Consider the following 12,893-nt stretch of genomic DNA (forward strand, 5'->3'; position numbering starts at 1 on the left):
GCCAACCCAAAACCACAATAGAATTGTGCAAGCTTTCCAGATCAGCAGAACTATGAATCCAGTCTCAGAATCTAGCCTAGAAAAGAAGCTTAGGGAATTGAAAAGCTTACACATTAGTTTGCGATAGATCTATTTTTGTTGGTCTTAATAAATGTATTGCTGTACCTACAACAACAGCAAAACTTGTGGTCTCTTGAAGACTAATGTAATCTTATACATGTCTATTCAGAGGTGAGCCCCATTGAGTTCAATGGGTTTGCTCCCAGGAAGGTGTGTACACATACCTATTTACGCTGTGGTTAAACCACAGAGCCTAGGGCTTGCCGATCAGAAGGTCGGCGGTTTGAATCCCCGTGATGGGGTGAGCTCCCGTTGCCTCAGTCCCAGCTCCTGCCCACCTAGCAGTTCGAAAGCACATCAAAGTGCAAGTAGATAAATAGGTTCCGCTACAGTGGGAAGGTAAACGGTGTTTCTGTGTGCTGCTCTGGTTCACCAGAAGCGGCTTTGTCATGCTGGCCACATGACCTGGAAGCTGTACGCCAGCTCCCTCGGCCAATAATGTGAGATGAGCGCGCAACCCCAGAGTTGGTGACGAATGGACCTAATGGTCAGGAGTCCCTTTCCCTTTAAGCCTCAGTGAACTTAGTGGAACTTACTTTTAAGTAAGCAAAAATAGGCATAATTGCTCTGTAATAGGTCTATTGTGCCCTAACCTTTCCTGAACTAGAACTAGAACTTAATTTTCAGACCCCAGAAGACAATATGACTCAGTATGGATGTGGTAGTCCTGCCTTCAGGCTTGTACATCTTGGGATCTAATTTTTAATGACCTACAAAAGGTTATAAAGCAGCCTATGGAAAGAACCCCACAACTGGCATTGCTGAAACTTTCCTTAAACCAAAATAAAGGTGTTCCAGGTGATAATGAGTCTTGCTGGAATGCCTCTTAATCACAACGTTCCTGAGTGAAGCCAAACACTGGAAAGACATGGCAGGTACAATGTGGATATATTACCGTATTAAAATACATGGCATATATGGAAAAACAGGGACACAAACTCAAAGTTAGGCATGTTCTTTCAAAATAGGATAAAACGAAGTTTGATTTTATCATGCAAGTCTAAAATCTAGGTCCAGCTCCACAAGAAGCCACAATAGGGAATGCACAATGACCCTACATCTTCTTTGACTTTTTCATTCCTTATTTTGGTACTTTTTCTGATACCTCTCCAGGTTCTCAGTACAGTATTTTTTTTCTTTGAATCCTGCTTACATTCTGGAGTATAAGTATTTGCAGGGGAGACCATTATTTGGATGTTTTTACTGATTGTATGTTTAAAACGATATCACTTCCTTTATAATTAAAACAATAAAGTTTTTTTTAAAATAATAATAATAATAGTAAAAACCCTGTGCTTATGAGCCCTTTTGTGTTTCCACTTATTTGATATGGCGCTGCCACCCAGCTACCCTTCTGGGCTTCCCCAAGGTTAGTGGCTCAGGAGTAAGGCTCGATTTTTTTAAAAGCTCCATTGAATTCAGCCTCGGAGCCACACGTCTGGGTTGAAGGGGAGATGGCAGGATGGAAGAAGGCAAGATATGGTTGGAATCTTGTTCTTCTTGCATCCCCTCTCTCTCTCTCTCTCTCCCCCCCCCCATCAAAACTAATTGACTCTTCTGATCTAATCTAGTCTGAATGTTAATGAGAAGCAAGCAGGGTTCACAGTTCCCCCCCTTCCTTACACAATGGTCCATCTCCTTCCCCTCCCATCGCCCTTTGATATTCATGGCTGTAGGAGCCCAACTCCCGCTGTGGGGTGAGACAATGAAGGCTTGATTTGCCAGGGGGCCCCTCCGAGAAGACTTTCACAACCTCCATCCATCCGTCGAACCAGAAATGGAACCCGACTTCAACAGCAGTAGCTATCCCAAATAAGCAGTCCTTCTTAGATGTTGTGGGATGGGTCCTCCCTTAGGTGGCATAGGGTTCCTAGGGTTGGTATTTGACATGTTTTTACAAAGTTCTAGAGATAGGGCCATGAAGGGACTGTAGTTCCCCCCCTCCCTCCCCAGTCAAGGATCCCTGTGAGTTGAATGTCTCCTTCGGAGAGGATCCTCCTCATTGGTTCAAATTTTGAAGGATAATTAACTACGAACCCCCAAATTTCGTGGCTAATGGGGCCAAATTAAGAGTCTTGTGACAGCCTAGAGACTGAACAGATCTAGGATGGCATCTGGGTTTTGTGGAGTACAGTAATAACAGTCCACTTTCTCAGGTATATTAAGATGAACAGTTGGTAGACACAGGTAGGTAGCTGTGTTGGTCTGAGTCGAAGCAAAATAAAAAAAATTCCTTCAGTAGCACCTTAAAGACCAACTAAGTTTTAATTTTGGTAGGAGCTTTCATGTGCATGCGGGACCCAGGTGGCGCTGTGGTTAAACCACTGAGCCTAGGGCTTGCTGATCAGAAGGTCAGCGGTTCGAATCCCTGTGACGGGGTGAGCTCCCGTTGCTTGGTCCCAGCTCCTGCCAACCTAGCAGTTCGAAAGCACATCAAAATGCAAGTAGATAAATAGGAACCGCTACAGTGGGATGGTAAACGGCGTTTCCATGTGCTGCTCTGGTTTGCCAGAAGCGGCTTTGTCATGCTGGCCACATGACCTGGAAGCTATACGCCGGCTCCCTCGGCCAATAATGCGAGATGAGCGCGCAACCCCAGAGTCGGTCACGACTGGACCTAATGGTCAGGGGTCCCTTTACCTTTACCTTTCATGTGCATGCACAGATCTGAAGAAGTGTGCATGCACACGAAAGCTCATACCAAAATAAAAACTTAGTTGGTCTTTAAGGTGCTACTGAAGGAATTTTTTTAGTTGGTAGACAGATAGCACACACAAAGAGAGAGAGAGAGAGAGAGAGAGAGAGAGAGAGAGAGAGAGAGAGGGTGGGAGGGAGAGAGAGAGAGATGCAGAGGGGGAAAACAGTAAACATGATGTTCAAGAACAGCAGCCTGTGACAATTGTACGTAAAACCTACATTTATACAAGGAAAGCACATTGACCAGTCACACTGTGAGTTTATCTTGTGTATGGACTGAAACATTACACGGTCCTTGTAAACTACTTTTTTGCATGATGTGGACATTTGACTTGTCATAAGAAAAACCATGGTCAGAGAGGGGAGTTGGGAAATGACCTTGCCTATGTCCATGTTTATTTCGTATTTTGCATTTATATGTTACCAGAATGTAAAAGAATGTGCTTATGGCTTCAAGAATTTTTTTTTTTTTTACTTCAAGGGTGTATTTCTTTTTTACTTGCTGTCTCAAGAAAAAATTATCTTTAGAAAATGTATCTTTCTATTTGTATATCTTCACCCTGTATCTCTGTAATGTAACAAAATGTAACAAAATGTAACAAAATGTAACAAAATGTAACCAGTGATGACTCGAGATATTTCCATCTGTGGAACACTTTGGGATTCACCCATATTCATATTCTCCCAGTACATGAGATGTAAGTTTCCACTGAATTTTGACCAAGAGATCAACATATTGACTGAACTCTCATTATACTTCCAGGATTGCAGTCGCCCAAAATATGGCAATGAATAGCTCAATCTTATTTGCTTACAGTATTTCCACACTCCGATCTTCCTCTAAAACAGGGGTGGGTGACCTATGGTCTTCCAGAGCATGTTGGACCCCCAACCCCCACCAGCCCCTGCCAGCATGGCCAAAGATGAGGGAGATGGAATCCAATAACATCTCAAGGACTCCTGAATGACATCTGCCAAAATGCAAACATAAGGGCCAGGCCTGCTTTGCTTCAATAACTGAACTGACTTGTGTGCCTTTGTCCCGGTCTTGTCCTGTTAATGCAAGGCACAGTTCAATGTCCACGTTTCTTCTAAGGTGCTGAGGGTAGCACACTCAAGAGTTTCCCCACTTAATCCATCACAACAACCCTGCCAGGTAGGTTAGGCTGAAAGATAGTGGTTGGCTCTGGTACACCTGGCCTAAGCAGGAATCTGAACCCAGCTCTTCCCTGTCCAACAGGTGGTAAGGTGCATCATATTGACTATCCATATTTGATGCGTCTCACTGTTCATCTGAACATGTGGAGTAAGTTTCCATGGACAGGGGGCAGGCAGGCACGGTGCTAGGGCTTTTTGCACCCTAGGCTAAATCACCTTCTGGTGCCTCCCCCCGGCACATGTGTCATGACGCACACGTCATGACGCGTGCACAACGCCGCTGACGCCGCTGCGTCCCCTCCATAGGTGGGAGGGCACTGAGCTCTCACTTTGGCTCGCCTATGGAGGGGACACTGTGAGCTCTTCAGCGGCCGCGGCAGCGAAGGCTTCAGCTACGGGCGCTGCCACTGCCACCGCTCGCTCGTTGCTCCCGGCGCTGGCAGTAGTGTGGCCGGCCGGCCGGCAGGCTCGACAGCGCCCCCTCCATTTTGGTGCCCTAGACCAAGGCCTAGTTTGCCTAAATGGAGGCGCCGGCCCTGGGGGCAGGAGTTCTCAAGTAAGTCAACATCCCCAGGCGTATTGCTCCACACCTTCAGTCACTGTTCTTCCCTGCACTGAGCAGGGCAAGCTTATAGGTGGCCTCTACTCATGTTCCCTGGGCTGGTGGGCAGGGCTGGTTGCCAGTGCCAGTGACAAAGTGCTCGGCTGTGTGGTTCCCTGGGCCGATCCGTGATCAGTGTGATATCCAATCAGAGGGAATCAAGTGTGATGCAGTGGTAGGAATGTTAGGTAAGGTAAAGGTAAAGGGACCCCTGACCATTAGGTCCAGTCGTGACCGACTCTGGGGTTGCGCGCTCATCTCGCATTATTGGCCGAGGGAGCCGGCGTATAGCTTCCAGGTCATGTGGCCAGCATGACAAAGCCGCTTCTGGCAAACCAGAGCAGCACATGGAAACGCCGTTTACCTTCCCGCTGTAGCGGTTCCTATTTATCTACTTGCATTTTGACGTGCTTTCGAACTGCTAGGTTGGCAGGAGCTGGGACCAAGCAATGGGAGCTCACCCCATCACAGGGATTCGAACCGCTGACCTTCTGATCAGCAAGCCCTAGGCTCAGTGGTTTAACCACAGTGCCACCTGGGTCCCTAGGAATGTTAGACTAGAGTTCAAATCCTACATGGCCATGGAGCTATGAATCAGCTGACTGTGAGCCACTAAGTCTCCTTCACAGGGTTCTTGTGAGTATAAAGTGGGAAGATCGAGAACTGTGTATGCCACCTTGAGCTTCCAGGAGGAAAGAAGGGATCTAAATTTATGCAATTTAATACATTTGTTAAAAGTAAACGGGAGGACTGGGGGCTTAACTAGAAGGCATATTATCTTTGAGGGACAGAACAAATAGCTCAAAAAGCAGGGTGGAGGAGTCCCTCGGCACGAGTAGCATATCACAGCCCAAAAGAGCTTGTAGAATTTATCCATTTATTCCATTTCTATCCCTCCTGCATACGGGGTTCCCCCTCTCCTCATCTTACAACAGCCCTGTGAGGTAGGATAAACTGAGAGACAGTGTGTCAGAACTGCATGCAGGAATATATAGGGCTGTGGTTTCTTCCTAGGTTCTTAACTCAGGAATGAAGTGTAGGGGTGGAAAGGTGGGACATAAATGTTTAAACAAACCCACACATGTGTCACTATCATTTCCTTCTGGGAAATCTCTGAGGTTATGCATCTAGTGAGTTTGTGGCTGAAGAATGATTCGATCCCAGGGAATCGCTATACCCAGCACCCTAGCTAATATGCTTTGTTGTTGTTGTTGCGCTCCTGTCTTCCACTGCCTTCTTTATGGTCTGGCTCTCACTTACATACATCACTACAGTGGTACCTCGGGTTAAGTACAGTAGTGCCTCGCTAGACGAAATTAATTTGTTCCACGGGTCTTTTCTTATAGCGAAAAATTCGTCTAGCGAATCCCATAGGAATGCACTGACTTTTTTTGACTTTTTTTGCCCATAGGAACGCATTAATTGAATTTCAATGCATTCCTATGGGAAACCGCGATTCGCTAGACGAGTTTTTCGTAAAATGCATTCGTCTAGCGAGGCAACCTCCGCTCGAAAAATCCTTTCGTTAAGCGAAAATTTCGTTAAGCAGGGCATTCGTTAAGCGAGGCACCACTGTACCTAATCCGTTCCGGGGTGCGAAAAGTACTTAACCCGAGCGGCGCTTTAGCGCATGCCCAAAGCACTGATAGAGCATTTCTGCACATGTGCAAAGCGTGCATAATGCTTCTGCACATGCACACACAGCGGAACCCGAAAGTAAACACTTCCGGGTCCTCAGAGTACGCAACCTGAAAGTACACAACCCACAGCGTACTCAACCCGAGGTATGACTGTTCTGGGAAAACCATAGCTTTAACTATACGGACCTTTGTAGGCAAGGTGATGTCTCTGCTTTTTAAGATGTTGTCTAGGTTTGTCATTCCTTTTCTCCCAAGAAGCAGGCGTTTTTTAAATTTTGTGACTGCTGTCACCATCTGCAGTGATCATGGAGACCAAGAAAGTAAAATCTCTCACTGCCTCCATTTCTTTCCCTTCTATTTGCCAGGAGGTGATGGGACCAGTGGCCATGATCTTAGTTTTTTGATGTTGAGCTTCAGACCATATTTTGCACTCTAGGTGGTGCTGTGGGTTGAACCACAGAGTCTAGGGCTTGCTGATCAGAAAGTCGGCGGTTCGAATCCCTGCAACGGGGTGAGCTCCCGTTGTTCGGTCCCAGCTCCTACCCACCTAGCAGTTCAAAAGCACATCAAAGTGCAAGTAGATAAATAGGGACTGCTCCAGCGGGAAGGTAAACAGTGTTTCCGTGTGCTGCTCTGGTTCGCCAGAAGCGGCTTTGTCATGCTGGCCACATGACCCGGAAGCTGTCTGCGGACAAACGCTGGCTCCCTCGGCCTATAGAGCAAGATGAGCGCCGCAACCCCAGAGTCGGACACGACTGGACCTGATGGTCAGGGGCCCCTTTACCTTTACCTTCGCCCTCATTAAAAGGTTCTTTAATTCCTCCTCACTTTCTGCCATCAAGGTTGTGTCATCAGCATATGTGAGGTTGTTAAGTTAACATGCTTAGCCACTGCCTCCATTGCCACCAGAAGTGTCTGAGTAATGGCTCTGCATCCAAGGTGGGGAGCTAAAGAACAGAAGAAGAGCCAAACGAATCAGGCCAATGGCCCATCTAGTCTAGCATCCTGTTCTCACAGGAGCTAACCAGATGCCTATTGGAGGCCTGCAAGTAAGACCCGAGTATAACAGAACTCTCCCCATTTGACCCCATGTTCTAGTATTTATGACACAGAGAGAACTGCCTATCCACTTCCCCCATGCTATGCCTCATTTTTATGCATCTCTATCATGTCCACCCTTACCTAAATTAAAAGGCACAAAATGTTGTAACTTTCCCCATAATTCATTGGGTGAAGCCCTGTGCTTCAAATGTATGGTTTGTACCCAGGTAAAGGTAAAGTTGTTAATGTTTGATGTTTCAATATGTTTTTATGCTGTAAGCCACCCAGAGTGGCTGGGGAAACCCCACCAGATGGGCAGGATATAAATAATAAAATAAATTATTACTGCTACTACTAAATAAAAAATATAAGCTTTACCACACACCCCCTCGCCCCTCTTTTTCTTCCCAATCCTAGGCTGCATATAACAGTAATATAGGTAAAGGGTAAAGGGGCCCCTGACCATCAGGTCCAGTCGTGTCCGACTCTGGGGTTGCAGCGCTCATCTCGCTCTATAGGCCGAGGGAGCCAGCGTTTGTCCGCAGACAGCTTCCGGGTCATGTGGCCAGCATGACAAAGCTGCTTCTGGCGAACCAGAGCAGCACACGGAAATGCCGTTTACCTTCCCGCTGGAGCGGTCCCTATTTATCTACTTGCACTTTGATGTGCTTTCGAACTGCTAGGTGGGCAGGAGCTGGGACCAAGCAATGGGAGCTCACCCCGTTGCAGGGATTCGAACCGCCGACTTTCTGATCAGCAAGTCCTAGACTCTGTGGTTTAACCCACAGCGCCACCTGAGTCCCTTGGTACCCAGAGGTGCCTGCAAATCCCTACTGAAACGTCTGGAGAAATGTGGTTAGGAGAGGACTGTGGGTAAAGAAGGCACATGTTGGCCATCTTTATTCAAGGACATCTATTTGAATTAATGTCTACTGATGCTAACTTGCTCTCAGTAACCTTGCCATAATAAGCCAGCTCACGATGAATGCCGGCTGGCAATACATTTGCCAAGTCCAGCGCTGGTTGCTCACTTGTTCCATGGCTTCAATAACCTCACACACACTTACTCAAGCATTATCCCCAATGAACTCACTGGGGAGGACTTCCTTCAGAGTCAACCTGCAGAGACTCCAGCCGTAAATCATTCCCTACCACGTCTTTTGCTTGCAGCAACCCCCAAAAGCCATTGCTATTGCTGTGACTTTGCTTTTCCTCCTTGGGAAAGTGGGGGGGGGGTTGCCCTCCCTCCAGAGAGAACTGGAATGGGCAGCCAGCATCAGGTCTGGTGGGGAGGGCTCATCTTTGGGGTGCAGACAGCTCTGGATCCAAGCCCCCTTTATTGCTCCTCTCCCCCCCCCTTCCACAACTCAGTCCTTTGTCTCTGTTTGCTTCCCTTCTTCCTGCCCTTCCTCAATTTGCAAATGAATTTCAGCCTTGAAGGCCACATTCCTGCATATCAGATTAAGGGATGTGAGAAAGAAAATAACTCCTTGCATACAGGCAACACACACACACACACACACACACACACACACATGTCACTGGTTGCTGAAATCCCTCTCCCAAGAAGGAATAATGGTTGGGTTTACTTGTGCCAACCTGGCATCCTTCGGGCCGGGGCTAATAGGAGTTGCAGCCCAAAACATCGGAGGGTGCCAGGCTGGCAAAGGCTGATCTATGCAACCTCAGTCCTCGCATATTTGGGAGCGAGCCTCATGGATCACAGAGGGTCTTACTTTGGGGTAAGTGTGCCTGGAGTTAGGCTGCAAAATGTCTAAACCTCATTCTAACTCCCGCAGAAGCTGAGAAAGTGGTTGCTGCAGGGTACCCTCCAGATGTTCCATTCATTTTCACCGCATTTGTTTTATGTTCAAAATATTATTTTTCTTCGGTGTTTCAAAATTTATCTGAATGATGAAACAAATGAAAAGTGGAATGTACTTCTGTCACATGAACATCTCACTACCATACAAACAGCAAATGTGGATATTGTACATTGTGTTTTTAAAAATTTTCAATGAAACTTAAAACTTTCATATCTTTATCACTTTACGATTTCTTATCACACTGCCTTTTTTTTACAGCTGATATAAACCTGAGTGTTTATTTCATTTATACCCCACCATTCCTCCAAGCAGTTCCAGGTAGCATACAGAATTCCCCACTCCAACTTATTCTCACAGCAACCCTGTGAGGGAGACTAGGGTTACAAATGGTGACTGGCCCAAGGTCACCCAGTGAGCTTCTTGGCTGAGTGGGGATTTGAACCCTGGTCTCCCAAGTCCTAGTCTAAGATTCCATCTACTACACTACGCTAGCTCTCAGCAGTGAAAGGGCCATAGCTCAGTGATAGAGCCTTGCATGCAGAAGATATCAGGTTTGGCATTCAGGTCTCTCAAATCCAGACTCACAATTCCCATATCTAGGTAGCTGTGTTGGTCTGACGCAGTCAAAACAAAATAAAAAAATCCTTCCAGTAGCACCTTAGAGATGAAATAGGAATTTGGGGGGGGGATTCCTATTTCAGAGACCAACTAAGTTTGCCATAAGTTTGTTTGCATGACAAACTTAGTTGGTCTCTAAGGTGCTACTGGAAGGATTTTTTAAATTTTGTTTTAATATCCATTTCGGTAGCTTACATTTGCTCTCATCAGTGACTGTAATCTGAAGAATTTTGGGTGCTGTCTTTCCAAGTGACTAATGTCACAACCATCCTCATAAGAGTTAAGGGAGAGACCTAAGAACCTTTAAACTTCCCAGTATGGGCCCAGGTGGCGCTGTGGGTTAAACCACAGTCTAGGGCTTGCTGATCAGAAGGTCGGCGGTTCGAATCCCTGCGACGGGGTGAGCTCCCGTTGCTCGGTCCCAGCTCCTGCCCACCTAGCAGTTCGAAAGCACATCAAAGTGCAAGTAGATAAATAGGGACCGCTCCGGCGGGAAGGTCAATGGCGTTTCCGTGCGCTGCTCTGGTTCGCCAGAAGCATCTTTGTCGTGCTGGCCACATGACCCAGAAGCTGTCTGCAGACAAACGCCGGCTCCCTCGGCCTATAGAGCGAGATGAGCGCCGCAACCCCAGAGTCGGACACGACTGGACCTGATGGTCAGGGGCCCCTTTACCTTTAAGGTGCTATTGGAAGGATTTTTTTATTTTGTTTTAATATCCATTTCGGTAGCTTATATTTGCTCTCATCAGTGACTGTAATCTGAAGAATTTTGGGTGCTGTCTTTCCAAGTGACTAATGTAACAACCATCCTCATAAGAGTTAAGGGAGAGACCTAAGAACTTCCCAGAGCACTTTTTTTTTTTACTATTGAGGACTGCATTCCCTTGGGGGTTATCTAGTGGGTTCAACTCCCCACTCAGCCATGAAGCTCAGTGAGTTACCTTGGACCACAGGGACACATCCTTGCTGAGGATGGTCTTCATCTCCAATAAGCATCAGCAATGAGGCTCAGAAATGAGAAACACACACACAAACACAAAAAAATAAAAACAAAAATGCTTTCCCCAGCAAATCTTGAAAGGCTAGTTGGTTAGAAAGCAAGACTGAATTTGGGGTCATGTGTTTCTTTTGGCGGTGTCTGAAGTCATTTCACATGCTGAGGAAGAAAACAAAGCCCAGAGATGATTGGATTTGGGCTAGGTGTGAGTCATCTTTGCCTAGATGGTGATAGCATTTACACAAAGGGTGAGTGATAAGGATTGAGTCACTCCATGGAGCATTTGAGGTGCCACCCTTGGCCAATAGCTTAAGTAATGATCTATCAACACAAAGCTCAGGAAATCCCCAGGGAATCTGCCCATCCCCATCCAGACTTCCAAAATAATGGATCTCTGGAGTTTTGGAGAGAGGGGGGGTCTAGACTAGGATAACTGCATCTAAGCAATGTGAAAATAAATGGTGGTTTGAATATAATGTGGCTCTTCCAGCCAATGCCTCTCAGCATCTTGGTAGGAAAACCCACATACAACCCAGTACATTTTCTGGCTATTGGAGACAGAGAAACCTACAAAAAAACACAGACGGGCCAGACTTCTGACCAAACTTTGTATCTTGCACTATAGAGGAATGGACAGGTGAAAGGGGATCAGGGATCTGATACTCCCCCCCCCCCTTCCAACAGTTGTGACTACCAAGATGTATATGTGGCGCAAATGTGGTGGAAATGAATCCAAACACCATGGATTTTGCAGAATTGAGAGTTTTGGCAAGAACAGCATTTCTCAGCATTAAAAAACTACCTGCTGTTTTTTTTTATGCCCATATTCTGTGAGAAGCAATCTGCAAAGAGCCCCCAGCATAGCTGCCAAGTTTTCGCTTTTCTCGCGAGGAAGCCTATTCAGCATAAGGGAAAATCCCTGTAAAAAAGGGATAACTTGGCAGCAATGGCCCCCAGATGGTCTCCCTCTGAATACTGCCCAGGCCCAGACCTGCTTAGGACCTGCTTCCATGGAGGATAACACACTTAAGTAGTAGTAATGGCTATTTTTGTCTTCTGCCTCCACTATCAGAAGCTACATAACTCAGTATGCAAGGATTCACAGTCAGGAGACCACGGTTGCACCTGGGTCCTGCTTGGTTGCTTCCAGTGAGATCTGGTTGGCCACTGTGAGAACAGAATATTGGACAAGGTGGACCACTGGCCCAATCTAGAATGACTATTTTTTTCTGTTCGTAAGTTCTTATGTGCCTTTAGCCCATGCCTAGGCTGTACAGTACTCTCTAAATTCCACCTCCTGGGACAGCATCATCACCCCACTCTTATGCCACATGTCTGCTGAAGTTCTCCCAGACAACAATATGCATTCCCCTCCTGCAGGAGGAAAACAGTAGAGCTTGATGTTTTTCTGAGAATTTTCAGAGCTAGTGTGGTAGAGTATGTAAGAGTGTTAGGCTAGGATTTAAGAAACCTGGGTTCAAATCCCCGCTCAGGCATGGTTCTCACTGGGTGGCCTTGGCCCAGTCACTGTCTCTCAGCTAAACCTACCTCACCTTGAGCGGTTCGAATCCCCGCGATGGGGTGAGCTCCCATTGATCTGTCCCAGCTCCTGCCAACCTAGCAGTTCAAAAGCACACTAGTGCAAGTAGATAAATAGGTACTGCTGTGGAGGGAAGGTAAATGGTGTTTCCATGCGCTCTGGTTTCTGTCACAGTGTTCCATTGCGCCAGAAGCAGTTTAGTCATGCTGGCCACATGACCCGGAAGGCTGTCTGCGGACAAACGCCAGCTCCCTTAGCCTGAAAGCAAGATGAGCACCGCAACCCCATAGTCGCCTTTGACTGGACTTAACCATCCAGGGTTCCTTTACCTTTTACCTTTTACCATTACCTTGGAGCACATGTCAGGTATAAATATAATGCAATGAATGAATTAAATAAAATAGAGCAGGCATCCCCAAACTTCGGCCCTCCAGATGTTTTGGACTACAATTCCCATCTTCCCTGACCACTGGTCCTGTTAGCTAGGGATCATGGGAGTTGTAGGCCAAAACATCTGGAGGGCCGCAGTTTGGGGATGCCTGAAATAGAGAAAAGCATGTAGATGGCAGGGCACTTCACCTCCAACTGACACCCTCAAAAGTAAGTTGTGTTACTCCAGCCACCACTCCCACACATCTCAGGGGGGGTCACCCAA

This window comes from Zootoca vivipara, chromosome 16 (genome assembly GCF_963506605.1).
Source record: "Zootoca vivipara chromosome 16, rZooViv1.1, whole genome shotgun sequence".
Classification (NCBI taxonomy): Eukaryota; Metazoa; Chordata; class Lepidosauria; order Squamata; family Lacertidae; genus Zootoca; species Zootoca vivipara.